This window comes from Eptatretus burgeri, chromosome 15 (genome assembly GCF_056783735.1).
Source record: "Eptatretus burgeri isolate ZD-2024b chromosome 15, Ebu_testis_v1, whole genome shotgun sequence".
NCBI classification, from domain to species: domain Eukaryota; kingdom Metazoa; phylum Chordata; class Myxini; order Myxiniformes; family Myxinidae; genus Eptatretus; species Eptatretus burgeri.
Window position 1 is genome coordinate 39,836,364 of NC_140975.1, and position 10,130 is coordinate 39,846,493.

Sequence of the window (10,130 nt, forward strand, 5' to 3'; positions counted from 1 at the left end):
TGTATGTGGACGAGTGACGATACTCGGGTTGGTGCAACACAGGCATGATGGACCGAATGGCCTCTTCCTGCGCCAAATGTTCATGATGTACACACTACTTGTGTGAATTCGACCCCGGCTACCCAACACGCATGCACACCTCGTAACAAGTCATGTTAACAGAGATGTGACATGCACCAACCATACCAAAGGAATGATCAGAAAATTCAACAGCACAACCTTCTACTTCCAGATGATGATGATGATGGATGATGGGATTTCCTTCATTGGACACGCAATTCGGGCCTAGCTAGGCAAGGTTTCCTCGCTCACCTTGATTTAACACAAACAAATACTGTAGGCCTCGTCAGTAGGGATGTGCACGATGTGAGAATCTGGAAGTGTTCTTCCTAAAGTCGGTCTTTAGGAGAATTTAGTATCTCAGCTTATATATTTATATAAATTTTATACTGTACATGAAGAATGGAGAAGTCAACAAATGCTCACCGTAAAAAACCTGAATACACCGAGGTTATTATTCTTCTTCTTCTTCTTTTTTTGTCTTCTTATTTTCTTCTCCTTCTTCTTCTTCTTCTTCTTTGTTGGGGGGGGGGGGAATTTTCAATTAGTGTACAACCTTTTTCTTCCTTCCGATAAAAGTATGTTAACCGCCGTATTAGTGAGCTGCGGCTATATTACTAGTAATTACGAATTATAATCCAGTATTATTAATACTTTTCTGAGTCGCTGCTGCTGTTTCTCTGAATTCCACTGTAATCACATAAAAGGAGGCTCAGCCTGTTTAGCTTATATTTTTAAAAAAAAAAGTATAAACAAAGAATAATCGAGTCAATGCTAAAAAAAAAAAATGCAAAACTCAGTCGAGCCACTCAATGTACCGATATACTTCCTTTGGAGAAACGAAGACGAGTACACCGCCCAGGAAGTAAAATCGTGAAGTAAATCGTTTTAAATTTTATTCTTCTTCTTTTTGGGATAATTTTCAAAGGGCTCTTCCAGTCTATAACGAAGATGATCATTTTGTGTGCGCGTTCATCTTGAATCTAGATGGACATTAGTCCAAGTTCATGTTATTAATATATTTTCGTTGTGGCGCAGCTTTGGGTTACTTCCCGTTAGCAACGGCCGGCGCCATTTTAGCGCGGTGAAAGAACTCCTTAGTAACGATTTGAACGCCATTGCTTATGTGATGCTGTTCGTCATTTTTGTTGTGTCTCCGCCCAAATGTCGTTCAATTACCTGGAAAATCTTAGCAATGATGCAAAACATCGTTATGAGGTGAAATTGAATGCGATTGGGCTCGAAAGTGTCCTTAATATGGAATAGGCAAAGCCTAGAAGCGAACGTAGAATTCTTCTTACATTCGCTTCTGACTTTACCTATAACGTGTTCACAACTGCATACTTGCCAACTCGACCGTGGGACGTGTACGCACCGCACAGCTGATGATTTTGACGCAATTTCCGGTTATTTCGGCATGGATTCGGGATCAGCGATCAAATAATGTAAATCACGATTAAAAATTATTTTTTGATGATGCGGGAGGTATCTTTATTAAAATTAACTTTGGGGAAAAAAAATTGAATAAACAAATGAATAAACGATCACTGCTGGTCAAGAATAAAATAAATTAAAAGTTCCTGAAAGAGTTTCAAAATCACTCCCGGTAATGTTAAAGACTAAATAAACACTTCCTGTCATGAAAAAAAAATCACTTTCGGAAGTATAAAATTAACTTTGGGAAAAAAATAATTGAATAAACACTTCCGGTCATGATCTCCCGGCATGCATCATTCCCCATGACAAAAACCGGAAACAAAAAAAAAACCAGAAACAAAAAAAAAACGGAAGCAAAATGGTCATAGCCAACGACACGTATTCACAATTATTGCCAGGGTATTGTGTTGTTTTTGTTGTTTCCTATTCTCTCATGTGCACGCGTTAAGTAATATTCACAAGATAGAAATAAAACCCAATCGTGTTTATACACCACACAGCATTTAAAAACAACCGGAAGCAAAAGGTCATAGCTAACGACACGGATTCCAAATAGTCAGGGGTATTGTGTTGTTGTTGTTTCCTATTCTCTCATGTGCACGCGTTAAGTATGAAGCTCACTGCGTTCGCTATAAACATTTAGCAGATGTTTGGATTGACGAGCCCAAGTCATGGTCACATATCGAGTATTAGTCCGGGTGAATGTAGGTAATTTGGTCACAGGAAATTTGGTCACGGGAAACTTGGTCACGGTAAAACGGTCACAAGGTAACTTGGTCACGAGCTAATTTGGTCACGGTAATTCCGTCACGGTCGTATTATTTTTATTATTTATTATTCACTGCATTTAAAGCCAATCAGGCCCAAGAGCAGTCATAAACATTTCATTTCATGGGCGGCCCGAATCTTGTTGGCATAATGACGTATTGACCAAGTTTACTGACTACTATAATGGGATCGGAATTTAAAAGTTGAGGGAGACAATCGATTCCATTATAGTAGTCAGTAAACTTGGTCAATACGTCATTATGCCAACAAGATTCGCCGGCCATGAAATGAAAATGTTTATTACTGCTCTTGGGCCTTACTGGCCTTAAATGCAGTGAATAATAAATAATAATACCGTGACCAAATTACCTTGTGACCGAATTACCTTGTGACCATTTTACCATGACCGAGTTTCCCGTGACCAAATTACTACGCCCCGTCCGGGCACCCTGTGCTGAAAAAGGTGGTAACCCAAAACAAATTGCAATAGTTTTCAAACCTGTTTTTCATGATTCCTAATGTACCTGGGACTATCCTATTAAAAATCTACCAAAATTTATTCAGTGGAACATTTTTTTTTGAGAAAACTTACCCCGACCCGTAAAATTCAAAAATTTGAACGTCAAAAATGAAAAATAACAAAAATGTGTTTCAGTCTTATAAACCATCGTTTAATATACGACAGGAGCATCAGATATTTGCACTGGAAGTTAAAAACATAATCTAAACCTATAGAAATACTTGATATGGGTCAGAATGATTCCACATTCGTAAAATTGGCGGTGACAGGGCTCCGCGGGCGGCTGGCCACAGTACGTACCGGGAACAACATTTCACATATTGAAGTCTCGCGTTTATAAAATTAATGCAACTTTAAATAGTACATTATATAACATAGTATTACACATCAAGTACATCTGTATACATCAGGGTTAAACAATCACAATTGAAGCTGAATCTGTTGTGAAACATCGGGAGGCCACGGCCATCTAAAACTCAAATTAACACTCTGTTGGGTCTTCCTCCGAGTCTGTGTCAGCAGACAGTGAAATGTTTGCACACACCCCACGGCACGTTCAGGTGATGACGGAAGAGGTACGTTCAATGCAGTTGATGTCACCAGTGTATTCAGTGCAGCATCAACAAGCAAATGACCTCGAACTGCATGGCTGACTGCCTTTCCTGAGAACATATGTACCACTGTGTTGTCAGCATGCACTACTTCCAACAGCTCCTGAAGGCCTGATCCACTCATCAGGTGGCCAATGGATCCCAGGAAGCTCATTTTTGTATGGAAGCCTCCCAAACGAACGACAGTTGGTTGCAATTCAGGAAGATTCTCTCCCATTATGTGTGCCTTCCACCATAACGGTTGATCAAATGTCACCACTGGGTATGCTTGGTACTGACTTGCATGGGAAGATATGAATTTTAATGTAGAATAAATGCAGGTGAGATCGTTTGGATCCAAATCAATCATGGGGAGAAACATGACCGACGACACACCAGGATGTTCTCCTTTGTGGATATGAGCTGCATGAAGCCAGACCACTGGGGTCTTGGGACTTTCAGCAGCAGCGATGACTTCCAAAGTAGATCTACATCTGCACATGGTTCTTTCGCATTTGGGTTTGTTATTGGCTGGTCGAGGAGAGACTGGAGGCTATCTCTTTCTGAAAAGAAGTGCTGAACATTTATCCGTCCAACAGAAGCAATATCACCAGATGTTACTTTCACTCTTGGAATGGTTTTTGATGATTTTGTCCCGGGTGTCACCATAGCAATAATTCCCATACCGTGGAACGTACCCTTGCCATCAATACTTCTCACATTGTTGTCAACATTGTCAGCAGAATATTGTATAAAATAGTTTGCACTGAAGTTTTGAATCTCTGTGCCATATGCAACTGAATAACTTCTTTCGTACTTCTTCACTTCACTGTAAGAGCAGGAAAACCCATGGTGATATAAAGAATCCACCAAAAATTTTGATTGGAAGTGGTGGTGCATTTGAACACCCAAACCAATTTGTAATGGTGCCAGAAGGATACGAGGCCGCGTTGCCTGCATGATCGCTTGTCCTATTGAAGCAATTTTGGTGCTTCGATCTTTTCCACAGAATATTGTGTTTAACAACTGCTGTAAGGATGGTGGCACGAACTCCAGTGCTGTTTCTGTTGATATTTCGGTGGCAGTGGGATAGGTGTTCCTGGTCTGATTAAGGTCTTTTATGTCCTGTTTTATGAACTTAGCTTCTGCTTCAATTTTGTGGGTCTTCTCATCCTTTTTGTCTTGCATCGTTTGTTGATGAAAATTATGTAGGATGTTCGAAGCGGTGGTGTGAAATGTTACTACATTTTGTTTGCCATTGATCTCTGTGATGGTTATTCTGTCACTGAAATGGTTTTTTAGTTCAGGTTTCATGTGTGGAAAGCTGTACGGCTCTGTGTCAGTATCTTGGAGATATTCTTTCATCCTGCTTATAAAATCGTTGATGGTCACCTGCTCGTCATCATTGTTTTCAAGATACTCCACTACTGCTTGAAAAGCTTCGGATTTTTTAGAGTCCTTGGGTCTGCCACTTCCACTGATTTTCTTGCATTTTGCAGCTCTCTGCTCTCTGGCTTGCTGAAAAACGATTGGCACTTGTTTCCCTGTTCTAAAGTTAACACTACAAATGTTGTGATATACTGCATCTGCAGCAGGCAGGTCTTGAACAAAAAGCACCCTACCTCTTACAATGTCAGCCCATTCTCCCTTGAACTCATCACATGCCTTCAGTATTTTGTTCTGGAAATCCATTGTTCTAAAGGCCCGGTCACACCTTGACGTTTTAGCCAACGTATGCCGATTTTTGAAATTTTTTTCTAAAACGCTGGCACACGTTGAATACGTTATGGGTAAGTTTTGATAACATTGAGAGCACGCTGGCATACGTCGTAGTACGTTGCCATACGTCGTTGTACGTTGGCTTTAAACGTTGTACTTTTCGGTTGTCCTCAAATTTTTTCATGCTTGAAATTTCACGACGTATGCCGGCGTATGACTCACACGTTCCGCTACGCTGGCCACAAGTTGTATGCACGGTCTGCGATCGTTGACAGACGTCAACACATGCTACTTGTAAGTTAATCACAAGTTGAGACACGCCAAGGTAATGTTTAGCGTACCCGAAACTTATTTCCTACCTATGATTAACGTGTTGTTGGCACGTTACGCGATCGTTGCCACACATCGACAGACGTTACTTTTAAGTTACTCATAGGCTGAAAGACGTCGGTATAATGGATCGTCCTTGCGTCAGCGTCCACGGCCACGGCCAGGACACTTATTTGCAGCATTCTTCAAACTTTTCTTCGGCATGACGAGGATGTTCACACTTCGATGTCTAGCTTGGCTATGATTCCAATTGTCCATCAGCAGCGTCTATTTAAAATAGTCGAGTTTGAGCGTTTTAACACGTTCAGAAGAAACGCTTCAAATTTCCAAACCCCAGCGTCAAAAAAACAAAAAACAAAGGCGAGTGACAGCAATTTAAATCGTTCATTGTAAACAATGAAAATAGCTGAGTGGTACCGTCTAAAAGTCGTTGAGTGTAAAAAAAATCCAATTGTTGAGCGCAAGCATCTACTTTCAATAGTGGAGATGCAGCCATTTAAATCGTTGAGTTTATCATTTAAATCGTTGAGTGGCAGCCTATGAACCTACCCGTGGACACGCGGACGCAAGGAGGATCCATCATAACCCACACCCTCCCCCTCACACACACCTACTACTGCCAACATGAACAAACTACTACTAATACTAATACTAATACTAATACTGATACTGTTACTGCTGACATGGACATCGACTCAAAAAGGAACTCGAAAACACTGTTGGGTTCCCCTTTTATGAACACCATTTTTATATACCAATTCCCAAAACCGCTGGGAACACGTCTTTATATGGCAGTTGTAAGCTAGAAACACGTTCATTTATTTTTTTTGTCGACCAGAAGACGTCATTGGAATACGTCTACATACGTCGATGTGTGTTGGGACTACGTAAAGAATTGGTTCAAAGCACGTCAAACATAAGTTAGAAATAAGTTTCGCGTAAAAAAGACATTACCGCGACGTGTTTCGACTTATGAGTAGCTTATAAGTAGCCTTTGTGGACGTGTGTAAGCGTCCGCATATCGTGTGTAAAACTTATCCCCATCGCATGCGGAACGTGTGTCATATGCCGAGTACGTCGTAAAATTTTGAACATGTTTAAAATTTCTTGACGTACTCTACTTACTACGACGTATGATAGCGTATTTAGCGTTCTACTCGCGCATACCAAACTTACCCATACCGTATTCGACGTGCCCCAACGTTTTAGACACACTTTTTGTTACGTCGGCATACGCTGGCAAGATCGCCAAGGTGTGACCGCGATTTTGACCCTTCCATTTCTACGGCAGTTATGATTTGAATCGTTGTGCGTCAGCCTTTTAATAGGCTACGTCACGACATCGTCGGCGATGCGTGCAACGCGCTATGCCTGAGTTAGACTATCGTTGGGCATCGGTTGTGTAGGCCGACAACAGGTTCAGCATTCGTTGGTATAAGTTATCTATAACACAACGAAACGTTCTGTGTAGTTACCAATGCGTTATACATAAGACCAAGTCGCTATGAATACGTCCGAATCTTTAAAAAAAAACATCAAAAGTTCAACGTCAGCCAGCGTTTTACATACATTTTAATACGTTGCCATCGCTGCCTAAAACGTCAAGGTGTGACCGGGCCTTAACAGGAATAAGTTTATGTTCTGATTTCTTGCCTTTGTATACATCTGGACAACTACACAATACACAATCCTCGTCATAACTGAATGTAGTTTCTTTCGATCTAAGTGTGTGCTGAAGATGATGATCCTGTTCACCAGAAAGTTTACGTTTGTTGTGATACAGATTGATCTAGGGTTGGTACAGTCACTTCTGCACTTCACATGGACAGACTGGCCAGCTGCGACTGTTATATCTTTGCCTCTGGCTTCGGTGGCTTTCAGGATACCATCACATCCCTTTTGTGTTAATGTAACAGTTCGCTCTCCACCTGACACTGTTTTTTGGCAAATTACACAGTCATCCATCTTGATGTTTCACTTCAGACTTTCTGCAAAAAAAATCATCAATAAATCATTACTAAACCAATCTCACACAGTGTAAAACTTGCAGAGCTACACATTTTTAAGAATCATGGTCATGGATATTTTCATGTAGATCATATTATAACGTAAATAGGAGTACATTGGCCTATTTTGTGCTTCACATGACAACAATACAAGTACATCGGTATTGAGGTAAAAATCGATCCGCGTTTTTGGCCAAGACAGGGTTTGCACTCCACTGAACTCTTTTTGTTTGTATAAACTGGACTAATAGTGACATTTAATATGACTATACGATTCATCCATAACATTTATAACTCATTTTGAAAGCATTTGGATGTATTTCTGTTATTTTGTATTTTCACCCGATACAATTTCTGGAATTTAAGGGGGTACGGCGAAACTGTCTCCCTAAAAATATGTTCCACTATATTTATTGTGGTAGATTTTCAATATGAATCTCCCAGATGTATAAGGACTTGGAAAAATAAAGTCCGAAAACTATTGCAGTTTGTTTCGGGTATATCCATAGGGTGCCTGGACTATATGCTGACATGTATTATCATCATCATTATCATTTTATGTTGATTTTTGTAAGGCCGTTGGCCCATGATGATCATTCTCACCCTGTACATTTATGCAGTATTGTGCCTATATTAAAATCTACGAGGTGCAGACTAACATTTGGATTTGTGTTGCCAAAGGACAGCACAGCCAAAGTTTATTTAAAAGGACAAAAAAAACGTGAAATATGATGTCTTTTTTTTATGAGAAAGGCTAAATAATGTCTGGGGCTAGCTGAGCCCACATGGCATCCAGCCTGCTTTAAATGCAACAAATGATGGTATGGTACTCCGACCACATCAGGGTGAAGGACATTTCACAGGAGGTTCACAATTCCACAGGAAAAGACCGAGGAGCAGAAATTCTTTCACGCTCGCTGCTTGAACATTGTCAGAGGGTATCCATGGCTCCATATGCCAGACATTATGTTGACGAAAGATGAAAAACTAATTTCAGTCAAGGTTTTTATAATCCCACACATATTAAACACTCACCTCAATAAGATCCCCTCGGATGCACCGGCACTGCATGGAGAAGAGGTATCAGTCAGGGGCCTTCGTGATAAAATCGTGATCTTGTGGATTAAAGTGCCAAATTTAACACAATCATTTGAGGTATACAAAACAATTTCAGAATGGGTGCCAAAAAATCGGAGCAAAAGGGCTTTCTGGGGCCCAAAAGGGGCACATGGGGTCGAAATACACTTATAAACCAAGGAAATTGTGGGTAAAAATTCATTCTTTGGTCACTAATATTTCTTATCTAATATATGAAGCTCATTCTAACTACTCACTGATTGACTGATATTAAACTTCGGCACCTTCTGGGTGACGCAGAAAGTTAAAATTTTGCGTGCCAACGGACATCAAAGCCGATACACTTAGAAATATATAATAGAACCATTGGAAAGCATATATCAATTAAAATATAAACAAGTCTGAAGACAACAATGGTTCACGAGCGGTATTTGACGGTGTGGATTGTTTCACAAGTCAAGGATGAGACAATGTGATAATTTTTGACCAAGTTATCAAAATTATCAACATGATGTGGTACGGGTGACAGGTTATTAGCTGCAAAATGTCGAAAACCCGGTTTCGTTCAACAACTTTCAAAATTTGACCTTTGCATAACCTTTAAAGGTCACAAAACAATGTTGTGGACATTGAAATAAGGAAACAGGATACGTGCTAGAGCTTATTGGAGTTAGTTCGTCGAAGAAGGTCGAAAACCCGGTTCGATTCCCACAACTTTGAAAATTTGACCTTTGTGGCCTTTAAAGGTCAAAGGTCAAGGATTATGACCTTTGGTGCAAAACTTCCTCTGGAACATTTCAGGAACAATATATCATCATATAGGCTATATGGCATTTCGCACTCCTCGGATTATCCATACTTTGACGAAATCAGTGTTAAACAAACTTGAAGGGGGTGCCATGGGCAAGGTGTTCGAAATAGATCAAAATGGTTTCAAGACTTTAGGTGGGGAATGACCTCAAGATTATGCATAAAAAATATTGTCATCCGAGCTCTCAAAGTTTGGGCGGTCGTATGATTTTTATGTCAAAATTCGCAATTTTCAAAATTTTTGACCTTGTGACCTTGAGACGAAAACGAAAAATCGGACAACGACAAGTTTTAGATAATTCATTTTGCTATTCAAATACCGAAGAATCCATTCCATTCAGTCAATTCCCTAGAAGATAGATTTTTAATCTGACTACCCCCTAAAAATGGCTATTTTTTGGGCGTGGCTCCGCCCACAATGGGCGTAGCACGTCCTCATCCAAGAAAACACAACTAGACATTGCTATCGAACATATAACCAAGTTTCATCAAGATCGGATCAAAGTCCACGGAGTTATGCTCTGGACAGAAAGACACACAGACAGACAAGCCGGTAGGCGGACATGGGTAGTCACCTACCCAATAGAACCTGACGCGATGGGCCCGTTCGATGGGGAATAACCTGAGGATTAAGCACAAGAAAATTCATGATTCAAGCTTCAAGGGTTAATGCTGCAGATTGTTTTTTCGTGAAAATACCCCCACATTTAGAGGTTTTTGGGCTGTTGCTCAGCAACGGAGGGGTCCAGAGCAACGGTTCTTTCTCACACATAACGAGGACATACCATGAACGTACCATACCAGTTTCATGTA

General features: G+C 40.4%; 1 protein-coding gene across 4 annotated transcripts in view; it reads right to left on the reverse strand.

Annotated features, from left to right (window-relative positions):
• The window catches only part of LOC147011991 (uncharacterized), a 34,996-nt gene extending 34,416 nt beyond the window's left edge, over positions 1–580 (reverse strand). For 2 of the 4 annotated variants that reach the window (XM_085857985.1, XM_085857984.1), the window contains exon 1: positions 487–573. The gene's annotated coding sequence lies outside the window, so the exon portion shown is untranslated. Of the gene's footprint in view, positions 1–312; positions 420–486 lie in introns of those variants that run through there. The other 2 variants (XM_085857987.1, XM_085857986.1) reach the window with 2 other exon arrangements.
• Positions 581–10,130: the final 9,550 nt, after the last annotated feature.